The 13,526-nt window shown below is 40.2% G+C and overlaps 1 protein-coding gene across 4 annotated transcripts in view; it reads right to left on the minus strand.

Annotated features, from left to right (window-relative positions):
• LOC140489253 (glutamate receptor ionotropic, NMDA 2B-like) overlaps positions 1-13,526 on the minus strand; it is a 388,460-nt gene that overhangs the window by 112,233 nt on the left and 262,701 nt on the right. The window contains exons 1-2 of one of the 4 annotated variants that reach the window (XM_072588603.1): positions 5,002-5,058; positions 4,285-4,411 (exon numbers count right to left, since the gene is read on the minus strand). The exons of the other annotated variants lie outside the window; for them this stretch is intronic. The gene's annotated coding sequence lies outside the window, so the exon portion shown is untranslated. Of the gene's footprint in view, positions 1-4,284; positions 4,412-5,001; positions 5,059-13,526 lie in introns of those variants that run through there. 4 annotated transcript variants of the gene reach the window in all.

Here is a 13,526-nt window from a genome sequence, read left to right on the forward strand (position 1 = left end):
GGGTTGCAGTAAGGCAATACATTACTGCAGGAAACAAGGCTGAAGATGAATCATTGTAAAATATTACTTCAATAAGTAAAGCAAAAGGGATGTTATACAGTGCATCATACCAGCACTACAGTGTGTGTTTTTTATGCGATAGAGTGTAATATGGTAAAACAATAACACAATAAGGCAGTATTCTGTGGCTCTCGGATGCATCCAGCAAATTGTATCAAAGAATGCAGGGTTATTTTGAGGATATGGTTGTGTTATAGCAATGCACTTCCGTAATAATTTACTGAAGCTGTAGTTTGCATCACAGATTATTACAATAAGTAAAAAAGTGTAAGTTAGGTCTTACTAGACTATCCCGAAACAATTCAGGGACAAAGTAATGGAAAGACAGGAGAAGAATAATGCAATAGGTGTCAATTTGAATTTAACTTGAATTTTCAAAATGTTTTCAACAAATCGCAAGCCATAGGATCATGGAAAACAGCAGTTTTCCATAAATATCAGTGCTTTCCTCAATGTTGTACACACTTCACTTTGATGATTTGGACTCAGAAACAAATAGCTCAATATCAAAATTTGCAGATATTACAATGCAGGAAGCATAGCCAGAACTGAAGGAGAATGCAATACATAGAGATAGGATTCTAAGAATACGTAGATGAGATAAGTTATGTTGTCACTATGACCTAAAAAGTTGTGTATTACTGCTCTGTTAAGAAGGTAGAACCTGTATAGCTCAGAACATGCTGCTGTGTCGCCTTATCATCAAGTACATTCTAACAGTAGATATAATCTTATTGGTACCAAGAAGTACAACCCAAAATAGAACATGATCAAACACAAATTAATACAAGGTTTTGAAAAACTTGTAGAATGGGCAGTTAAGTCAAAAATAAACTTTGTCATAGATAAATGTGAAGAGCTTTGGTAGGAAAAATGGAAAGATTGCCTGCAACCTAGAAAAGTAAAAAATAAACTGACATGGGTGGAACAGCACAGGTTGGGGTGGTGGTCTGGGATTGGAAGGGAACAGGTCATTAAAAGCAGTGCAGCATGCTATCAAAACAATTAAAAGTGCTAACAAAGATCAAGTGGATCAAAGGTTACGGGGAGAAAGCAGGAGATTGGGGTTGAGAATCATATCGAATAGCAGAGCAGACTCAATGGGCTGAATGGCCTCATTCCATTCCTATATCTTGTGGTCTAAGTCTATCTATTCTTTTGAACACATAACTCAGAAACAGTAAAGTTATATTAAACCTCTGGTCAGGTCCCAGTGCAGAGTATTGAACACCAAATTATGAAAATGACACAAATTGATTGGAGCAAGTGCAAAATCAGTGACAAAGCTAGTACCACATTGAGAGATTACAACCTGGCAAGTTCAAATAGAAAAAGGCTGTCCCTTTATAAAAGATATGGAGTTGACCCAATAGAGTTCAATCCTGAATCGGAAAGGGGAGATGCAGAGAAAATCTTTCCAACTGATGGGACATTTTAGATCTAGAGGCAATCCAAACAACACACTAAATCTAAATGAAAAATCTGGAAGCGTTTGTTTATGCAGAGGGTGTTTAGAATGTAGCACTCACTACCACTGGTATTGATTGAGGTACCAACTTTCAGATGAGTACATGAAAGAAAAATGAACAGAAAGATATGCTTAAAGGCCGCAATGAAATTCACTAAATGAGAAGAGGTTTGTGTGAAACATAAACAACAACCCAGTCTAGCTGAGGTGAATGGCCTATTTTTTATACTGTATATTCTTTGACATTTTATGAATATAGAAGATATATGGCCTATGATGATGACACATCGGAAGCAAACATGCTGAGGCTATTGGGTACAATATTACAACACATTGGTACAATGACTGAACATGATGAGCCAATAAGGTGTGAGTACAGACATTTTATTATGTTGAGATGTTATATTAGAATGCTATATACAAGATGTTACATACAAGTTGCTGTAGTATCATGGCAACACATTCCCACATTAAATAAATGCACTGAAATGATCAGGTGAATCATGGCAACATATTGCTGCAGCTAATGAACATACTGAGCCAATAGGATATTACCTTGGTCATTTTTGCAACATATACATGATAAGTAGATTCCAACCCAATTGGAGGTACAGGAGAAATTATTCACTTTCGTAGCCTTGTCCAAAATGGATTGTATAGACAAGTTTGACAGAATATAGCAACACATTAATATGAAGCAGGAATGTACAGAAGCTTTAAAGTGCCTCATGGAAACCTTACAACAGTAAAGTAACATACTGAAGGCTAATGGGAGCAACACTGCAATATCTAACTGCAGTTCACGAACATACTAAAGCTATCAAGCGACATCAGCATATGCTATTATTACAATAAGATAACATACTGCCCAGTAAGGTGTATTATTACAACATGGTCTGGCATAAAAGGCAGATGTCAGGTTGACAGACTGTCTTGTGGCAAAACATTCCTCTGACAAGTAAAACACCAAAGATATAGGAAGTATCAAATAGTCGCTAAGTCAGAACATACTGAGATGACATCATGGTATCACATTACTTTGGAAATAATGATATTGACACTGTAGTGTGAATCATAACAAAATGTTACTACAGGAAAGAAACATGTTGATATTGATGCTATAGAGTCCATCATGGCAACATATTACAACAAGAATAAACATACTGAGGTTACACATGAACAAAATACTGCGGACACTGAAAATCTGAAATAACGATTCCTGACATTACAGTTAAAGATACTCAGGCTGTAGTTTGCCTCAGGTAAACACATTACCAAAAATAAGGAAACAGGCAGAGTCCATAGGGAGCATCATGTAAATGTGCAAACATTATCCTCTGGTCCATCCAGGCTGTCCCAAACAAGTGTGATAACTTAATGTGTGACACAATACTCTGTCCAATCCATACATAATTCTCTTGGGAGAGAGGAGTACAACTAGGCTGGAAAGCCCTTGGTCAAACATTCTGTGGAGTTTCTCACTGACTCCCCCTCAGTAATGAGGCAAGAGATCACTCTACTCCTGAACTCCTTGCACTGCCTACCTTTTGCAAGAAGTGACCTCCACTGCAGTCAGAGACAGTTCCATCTCTTGCTTGAGGGAAAAATCATACTCATTGCATACGCTGGCAGCCTCTCTCAGATGTTCACTGTTTTCTGTGGAAATGTAAAACTCTCCTGCAAAGATAATTATCTCTTACATGCAATTTATTCACCTACACGATTTACAACTTTTGTAACAGCTATGCGACAGAAGATTGTCCAACCCAAACAGTAGTGTTCATAAGGTGTCTGATTTCACCAAATCATGCTAAGTTTTGAAAAGTTATGGCAACACGTTATCTAAAATGGTTTAAGACTGAGATTGTAGAATACCACATGGCAATATTCAACAGTGAAGCATCATACTGAGGCCACTGGGTGCATCACTAGAATGCATTACTACAGCCAGTTAACAGCCATGCTATATGGTGCATCATAAAAATATACTATTTTGTAATTCCTACACAAATAGACATATGGCATGCCTCATGACAAATCATTATGTAAAAATGCTGAAGATATAGGTGCATCATGGTAAAACATTGCCTCTGAGTAGGAACTTTTGACGTTTCACATTACAAGGTATAACAATAACAAAGAAACATTTTGATCATTCAGTTTGCAACATGACAATATATCATGAGAATATAGGAACCAACAAGGGATTGTTGGTGAATCATGGCAATGCTACAGCAGCAAAAGAATTTAGCCTACCCTTTAAGGCTCATCATGGTAAACATTACTACAATAAATAAACATACAGAGGTGAGAGGTACACAGAGAAATATCTTGTACAATTATTATAGGTTCAGAGCTAATAGTGTCCATTATGGCAATACATTGCTAGAAAGCAGAAACACAGTGACATTACAGAGTGCCTCATGTAAACACATTACTAGAAGTTGAGAGATACTGAGTCTATCAGGAACATTATGTGAATATACAAGCATTGCTTGGAACAAAAAGATCCATTGGCCCATCCTGACTGTCCCACATAATTACAATACCTCTTTGTGCTTCACAATTCCTAAATCCAAAATCCTGTGATTCTCCAGCCAGAAACAGGGGGAAGAAAATGAACATTAGCCCTGCTCAATTGAAGAAAAATATTTTGAAACATTCCTTGCCAACTCCCCTTCCTCAATGATTGAAACTAGGTCAGCAGTCTATTATTTTAGTTTATTAACTAGGTCAGCAGTAATTGAAATACCTACCTTTGGTAAGAGATGATCTCCAGCTAGAAACAGGTCAAGGTCTTGCAGGATAGCAATCAATGAAATGGCATCCACCATTCGAACTGGTAGACTTTCCCACTGTCTCCTGAGGAAGTTTAGTATACTCCTGGAAAGATAATTGTCAGAGATCATAGAATCTTTACTAGCTAAGTCAATAGACAGTTGTAATATGCACATAAAAGGAAGCTATTCAATCCAAATAGGAATTCAATGATTTGGTAATTTCTCAGATTCCTCCAAAACTCTTATAACTGATCACAGCTATACATCACCAATAGACACCAAATGAAGGTGTGGAGTATTTAAGTGAGATCCTGAAGTAAGTTAAGGAAATTGAGACTATAAATGGTATATTATGGCAACATTATTATGGTAAGTAAATGAATTGAAGCTACTCTGTTGGGAACATTAGATCAAGAGTGGTATACAGCAAAAGACCCTTGGTCTAATCCTCCTGTCCCACTCAACTGTGATACCTTATTATGTTTTATGATTTATCCACTCTACACTGAACCAAAACTATATACATTATCTTGGAAGATGTAAAAACCAGGTGAAAAATTAAATAAAGCTGGAGAAAGAAAAAAAAACTCAAGGAAATTCATCTCTGACTTCCTTAGGTGACCAAAACTAGTCCAAGAGATCCCTCTCCCTCTCTTTCTCTCACTGGCTTGCTGGTTTATTTGATGTACTCACCTTTTTAAAAGGTGACCTGCCCCTGTCAGCCAGAATCATGTCTGGATCTCTCACAAGTTGACATTCGGTGCACTATACGAAATGCACAGCCCATTAATGACGTTCACTATTTTCTGTGAAAATATAAAACACTCCTGCAAAGATAATTGTCTCTTAGGTACAAGTCATTGACCATCACAATGGACATTTTTTTTGTGACACACACCCCTGACATTGGGATATCTAGCAATACAGAAATTGTTAATTTTTCATTTTTCACAGACTCTACCAGAATAGTTCCCACAGAAGATCATATGTTAAAACCTGGAGTATTATGGCAGCACCTTAATTGCGACAAAACAAGAATATACTGGGGCTATAATGTGCATCATATGCAACACATTCTTAGATTATACACTCAGACTGTCGGATATATCACTGTAACATATTACTGCAATAGATAAATATATTGAAGCTTGGGTACAAATCATACCAATACATGATTATATCAAACAAGAAAATGGGTACATCATTGCAAGAGATTAAGAATAAGTAAACATTTGTAAATGATAGGGTGTACATCACAGCAACACTACAGTTTTAAAGGAATATATTAAATCCATGTGATATACATTAGCGACAAAGTCTACCTAGGTTCTACTGTTCATTATGGCAGCACATGTGAACATCAAGGAACATACAGCAGCTATCAATTACATCATGGTAAAACTGTAACAACTAACAAATGTACTGAGATTATATGATGCACCATAGCAACAAAATTTTAAAGACTTATACATTATAACAATGGAGTGCATCATGGAAACACATTCATATGGTAAGTAAATATGCTGAGGCTGTAGAGTCACTATGGCAATACAATAAAGAGCTAGGGCAAGGCTTTAGAGTCCATTATTGCAAAACGTTACGATGATATGCAAGCATACTGAGGTCAATGTTACATCATAATGCATTATAATGGTAACTAAGGCGATTTGGCACAACTTGTCCATACATTTTTCCATTAAACTATGTGGCTCTGTGGGGTTGGAGGTGATATATTGAAGGACAAATTGGTAGCTGCAATGGTCCAGCTTTATTGGAATTAGGCAGAACAGTTGGATTAGTTGATAATCTTTTACCTAACTGTTTTGTATGTTGACATTGCTACAATGAAGTACCTACCAAGGCTGCAGGGTCCGCAAAGGCCACACAATATTATTGTCAAAAAATGCACAGAGGCAATGCAATGTGTTATGGTTAAACATTTCTGTTCATCAACCTCTTTTCCTCTAAAGTTCAGGCAAAATGCTTTGATCAAGTGAAATACCGTTGAATGTAAAGAGCAAACTTTATTTGTATAGCATAGGTGATGAAAACAGACAATGCATAAGATAGTAAATCAGGTTGTCTTCCTCCTGCTACCGAATGTTAATGTATGACTCTGTCACTGTTACATGCTGTTTCTTTGTCACAAAGACAGTATTTCAAGGACAGTCGGATGGACCTGTAGATTGGCAGCTTCTTCCAATTTCTTTGAAATAATTTCTGACTGAGGACTACACTTGTCGTTCATTTTCATAGTGTCAAGACCATGGATTACAATTCTCAACGTTATTCAAAGTATTTCTTTCAGTTTTTACACTTTAGTGAACCAGGGCACCATAATTTATGTTCATTATTGCATCTCTTCTTGTGTTTCCAAGGCAACCTGTAAACATATCTATCAGGTGTGAACATAATGGATTATTTTATTATTAACTCTCAATTTTTCCATATGTCCAACAATTACTGCAACAAACAAACATTAAAGCTCTAAGATGCATCTTGGTAACACATTGCTATAATACCAGAATATATGAGTCTAAAGGCTGCTTCTAGGAGGCACACGGCTATAGAAAAGGAGCATAATGAGCCTTTCTGCTATTGCTTGACAAAATATTACTGCAGTAAAAGTCACACATTGAGTGGACAGTATTATCATGGCAACACATTAACCAAGGTAGCATGGCTATGAAGTCCATCATGGCAACTCCATTAAAAAAGAACAGAGCTAAAGTGGTAGATGGATCATGGCAACACATTACTAGAAGAAGTAAACATACCAGGGCTATATGGCAACAAATCACTGCAACAAGTAAATATTCAGAAGCTATAGACTGCATCCTATAAGCACATCATTGGAATAATATTATATGTGTTATATGATGTATCACGGCATCATAGTTCAATAGTGGACGAACCTAATAATGCTATAAAGTGCAATGTGGCAACATATTCATATAATGAAAATAATGTCCTGATGTTGCAGTGTATATTACAATGACACAATAAAAAAATCAGAAAATATTGATGTCTTAGGATCCCTCACAGCACGATCAACACATTTGATATATGGGATCATTCTGATCGAGCAAGAGGCTGCAGAGTAGGTTACAACCAGCAAAGATCAATACAATAAATAGATATATTCAGGATACAGGGTACACCAAGCTGGCATTGACCTGATGGGCCAAATGACCTCATTTTGTGCTGTAACCATTCTATGATTCTATGACTACAATCCAGCATGTATATGAAACAATAGCATCATGGCAACACATTATAATAGTCAATGAACATACTAATATCCACACATTTTCCAATGAGATTATAATACTGCATGGATTAGAAGATATGGGTGAAGGTTACAAATGTAGACTTTCTGGTCTAGCGAGCATTGTATGAGGAAACTGTTGAATCAGCTGGAAGACTCCTGACTAGATATATTCCTGAAGTTCAAGATCTTACTGAGGTGATATTGTCTGCATTGGTAATACATTGCTATGGTCAAGAAACATACTTCGGCAATACCATGTCAGGACAAATCGTTTCTGCTAATCAACCTTCTTCCCCTTACAGTTCCGGTAAACACGTATTTACTACAAACATCATGTTTACAGTATGGGTGATTAAATGAGACAATAAAAAGGGTAGCAATTTGACTTTTCTCGCTCCTGCAGTAAATGTGCATTATTTTACTGTTTGTGTATCAAAGATGACATTTTAAGCAAAACAGACGTTTTTGATGGCAATGGCTTGTAACTCCCTTCTGGGATCATTTCTAACTGAGGATTACAATGGTTGCTTATTTCAAAGAATGCATAGGGCAGACCACAGTTCCATGTTATTCTACACTAATCACTCACAGTTGGTATTCAAATTCAGTCAACACTTGTGAGGAACATGCTTCCATTATCTAAGCCTCACGTTTCCCAGACAACCAGCAGACACACTGACCAGTTGTGGTCACAACAGGATGATTTGCTTGTTATTGCAATTATTGCAACAAGTAAACATTCCGAACTGTAAGATGCCGCAGGGCAACACAGTTCCACAATAATGGAACGTAGTGAGACTTCGAGTTGGAACATGGCACCACATAATTATATTAAAAGTACACAGTGAGATGTAAGTAAATGCTGTCATAGAACCAGATCAGTCAAGCAAGGAAATATATCAAGGCTATACTGAAAATATAGCAACATTGATGAGCAAGAGAAGCATATGGAATCTACAAATTAAATCATGGCAACAAATTGCAATAACAAATAAATATACAGAGGGTACAGGATATGCCATGTCAACAAATTACTGAAACGCAGGAACATATTGATGCTATACCTGTACAGTGCATCATGTCATCACAGTTGTGTAGGATATATCAGAGCTGAAAAATGTGTTGCTGGAAAAGCGCAGCAGATCAGGCAGCATCCAAGGAGCAGGAGAATCGACGTTTCAGGCATAAACCCTTTTTCAGGAATGAGGAGGGTGTGCCAAGCAAGCTAAGATAAAAGGTAGGGAGGAGGAACTTGGGGGAGAGGCGTTGGGAATGCGATAGGTGGAAGGAGGTTAAGGTGAGGGTGATAGGCCAGAGAGGGGGTGGGGCAGAGAGATCGGGAAGAAGATTGCAGGTGAAGAAGGTGGTGCTGAGTCCAACGGTTGGGACTGAGGTAGGAGAAAGCCTCCAACCACAAAAGATGAATGCAGATTTCTCCAGATTCCTCATTTCCCCTCCCCCACCTTAACTCAGTCCCAACCCTCGGACTCAGCACCGCCCTCTTGACCTGCAATCTTCTCCCCGACCTCGCCGCCCCCTCCCCCTCTCTGGCCTATCACCCTCACCTGAACCTCCTTCCACCTATCGCATTCCCAACACCCCTCCCCCAAGTCCCTCCTCCCTACCTTTTATCTTAGCCTGCTTGGCACACCCTCCTCATTCCTGAAGAAGGGCTGATGCCCGAAACGTCGATTCTCCTGTTCCTTGGATGTTGCCTGACCTGCTGCGCTTTTCCAGCAACACATTTTTCAGCTCTGATTTTCAGCATCTGCAGTCCTCACTTTCTCCTTGGATATATCAGACGTTATAATGTGCCATCATGTGTTCATACAGCACAAAGACCTGACTCATGTTGTAATGCATCAGGGCAACACTACAGAAACAATTATTAATTATCTGTTCAGAGATGTTATTACACACCTCTGGAGCAGGAGAGACTTGAACCCAGGCTTTCTGGCTCAGAGGTGGAGACACTACCACTGATCCACTGGACCCTTTTTACTGAGGGCTTAGAGTGCATGACGGTGGCATATTCCTATGACAGGGAAAGATGTGAGGCTTGATTACTACAGAAAAAGAAAATGTAGGATACATCAGGATGCATTTTACTACAAGCAGTAAAACATACTGAAGACAGATATATGTTGCATTATGGCAACGCTTTGGGTGGTGAGAAAAGCTACTAAGACTTTGGGGCTGTATCATGACACTACTTTGCCACAATACTGAGGTATTGGGGAATCATTGTTAATTATTATGACAGGAAGTGAATGTGTTGAACATCATGACAATAGGGTTAGTAGCAATATATAGGATATGGGCTGTCTCATCACGACATGTTATTATAATACATAGTGAAGCTCTAGGAGATCATTACAAAACATTATTGCATCAAAGATTAAGGCTTGCATTATATCAACACTTATTTTCAATAAGCTACATGCTTAGTCTATAGCCTGCTTCATAGCAATATAAAAATAATAGTTAGGTGATATGGTGAAAGATTACAACAATGCAGGATCATGCTGATACCCATTAATGTAATAAATATATATCAAGGGATTACTTTGCATAGAGATTAAATATTTGGATTTACATAGCATTTTCAAGATATGATAAAGCACTTTACAACCATTGAAGTAATCATTGTCTTAGTGTAGGAAACATAGCAATCAATGTTTTAAAAAATGTATTTGTGGGATCTAGGTGTCACTTGCCAGATCAACATTTACTGCCTGACTCTGATTGCCCAAAGGGCAGTTAGGAGTCACCCATGATGTTGTGGATCTGGAGTCACATGTCGGCCAGGCCAGTTAAGGATGGCAATTTCCTTCCCTACAGGACATTAGTGACCCAGGTGGGTTTTTCTCAATAATTCTCAATGATTGCGTGGTCATTATGAAACTCTTAATTCCCAATTTTTAATAAAAATTTATTTTAAACTCCACCATGACTTCATTCAATCCCAAGACCCCAGCCCCTAGGTCTCTGGATTACGTCTGGCAATAATTCCACTAGGCCATCACCTCTACCACATAGGCAGAAAACTCCCACTTGAATGAACAGATAAAGTCTTGGTTGAATGTCTCATCCAGAAGACATCAACAACACAATACTGCACCAGGGCATCAGATAATATTCAGAGCTCAAGCCCTGGAGTGGAACTTGAACCCACAATCTTTTAAGTTAGAGGCAAGAACACCAAATCATGGCATGGGCTACGTCATAGCAACCTATTACTTACATAAAATAAAATACTATGGCTATATGCGACACTTGAAGTAGTGAGTATCCTTACTGCAACCACCTGCTTTAATTCATGTCCATATCCCTCTGTGACTGATTTGGAAATCAGTCAGTTGCCTTTATGAACATGTTGAATGAGTCAGCAGTTCACCCTGGCCGACCCATTGTCTCAGCATGCTCCTGCCCCACTGAACTCATCTCTAACTACCTCGACACTGTCCTATCCCCCCTAGTCCAGGAGCTCCCCACATACGTTCGAGACACCACCCACGCCCTCCACCTCCTCCAAGACTTCCGTTTCCCTGGCCCCCAAAGCCTCATCTTCACCATGGATATCCAATCCCTCTACACCTCCATTCGCCATGACCAGGGCCTCCAAGCCCTCCATTTTTTCATCTCCAGGCGTCCCCAACAGTACCCTTCCACCGACACTCTCATTCGTTTGGCCGAACTGGTCCTCACCCTTAATAATTTCTCCTTTGAATCCTCCCACTTCCTCCAGACCAAAGGGGTAGCCATGGGCACACGTATGGGGCCCAGCTATGCCTGTCTCTTTGTTGGCTACGTAGAGCAGTTGATCTTCTGTAATTACACCGGCACCACTCCCCACCTCTTCCTCCGCTATATTGATGACTGCATTGGCGCCACCTCGTGCTCCCGTGAGGAGGTTGAGCAATTCATCAACTTCACCAACACATTCCACCCTGACCTTAAATTTACCTGGACCATCTCTGACACCTCCCTCCCCTTCCTGGACCTCTCCATCTCCACTAATGACGACCGACTTGACACTGACATTTTTTACAAACCCACCGACTCCCACAGCTACCTGGATTACACCTCTTCCCACCCTACCTCTTGCAAAAATGCTATCCCATATTCCCAATTCCTCCGCCTCCGCCAGATCTGCTCCCAGGAGGACCGGTTCCACCACAGAACACACCAGATGGCCTCCTTCATTAGAGACCGCAATTTCCCTTCCCACTTGGTTAAAGATGCCCTCCAACGAATCTCGTCTACATCCCGCACCTCTGCCCTCAGAACCCACCCCTCCAACCGTAACAAGGACAGAATGCCCCTGGTGCTCACCTTCCACCCTACCAACCTTCGCATAAACCAAATCATCTGCCGACATTTCCGCCACCTCCAAACAGACCCCACTACCAGGGATATATTTCCCTCCCCACCCCTTTCCGCCTTCCGCAAAGACCGTTCCCTCCGTGACTACCTGGTCAGGTCCACGCCCCCCTACAACCCACCCTCCAGTCCTGGCACTTTCCCCTACCACCGCAGGAACTGTAAAACCTGCGCCCACACCTCCTCCCTCACCTCTATCCAAGGCCCTAAAGGAGCCTTCCACATCCATCAAAGTTTTACTTGCACATCCACTAATATCATTTATTGTATCCGTTGCTCCCGATGTGGTCTCCTCTACATTGGGGAGACTGGGCGCCTCCTAGCAGAACGCTTTAGGGAACATCTCCGGGACACCCGCACCAATCAACCACACCGCCCCGTGCCCCAACATTTCAACTCCCCCCCCACTCTGCCGAGGACATGGAGATCCTGGGCCTCCTTCACCGCCGCTCCCTCACCACCAGATGCCTGGAGGAAGAATGCCTCATCTTCCGCCTCGGAACACTTCAACCCCAGGGCATCAATGTGGACTTCAAAAGATTCCTCATTTCCCCTTCCCCCACCTCACCCTAGTTCCAAACTTCCAGCTCAGTAACTGTCCCCATAACTTGTCCGGACTTGTCCTACCTGTCTATCTCCTTTTCCACCTATCCACTCCACCCTCTCCTCCCTGACCTATCACCTTCATCCCCTCCCCCACTCACCCATTGTTCTCTATGCTACTTTCTCCCCACCCCCACCCTCCTCCAGCTTATCTCTCCACGCTTCAGGCTCACTGCCTTTATTCCTGATGAAGGGCTTTTGCCTGAAATGTCGACTTTGAAGCTACTTAGATGCTGCCTGAACTGCTGTGCTCTTCCAGCACCACTAATCCAGAGCCCAGTTCTTGCTGACAGGTTATTTTTTTTTCAACTGTAAGTGAAATGGATGCATTTCTATTTATTTTAAGCTCTTTGCAAATGTTTACCTATTTCATAACTCAAACTGTACAATGCAAAAAGCACACTGACCTTTTCATCACTGAATGAACTGAAAATTTGATCTGTAATTGTAGCAGTTTTGTAATCCCATTAAATCAGGTCTTGAATTACAGTATTGTAGCAGATCAAATAGCTGTCATTAATTATGTATGTCATTGTGTACCCAAGTGTCAGCATGGTTCAGTTTCTAACTCTCTCACTTCTCAGTCCACAGGTTGTAGATTGATGTTAACTAACTTTCTGAATGGATATGCAATTGGCAAATTCATTCTGATTAATATAAGTGTGAGGTGATAAATTTTGGTCAGGAGAGCAAGAGGCTACAGGATCAATGTAGATCAGCACCTGTGGCTACAACTGTGCAATAGTTTCTAATAAATCAGAAAGGAAATCGAGGAGAAACTTCTTTATCCTGAGAATGATCAGAATGTGCCACATGAACAGGAGATGAAGAATTTAATAGGAAATGAAATAAATGCACGAGTTGTCAAGATAAGGTACTATCATATAAACAAGGTCTCAATAACTTCACTATCACCAACATAATGACCTCAGCACACTGCATCCACCATCTGACTATGCTC

The sequence above is a fragment of the Chiloscyllium punctatum genome, chromosome 18 (assembly GCF_047496795.1).
Source record: "Chiloscyllium punctatum isolate Juve2018m chromosome 18, sChiPun1.3, whole genome shotgun sequence".
Classification (NCBI taxonomy): Eukaryota; Metazoa; Chordata; class Chondrichthyes; order Orectolobiformes; family Hemiscylliidae; genus Chiloscyllium; species Chiloscyllium punctatum.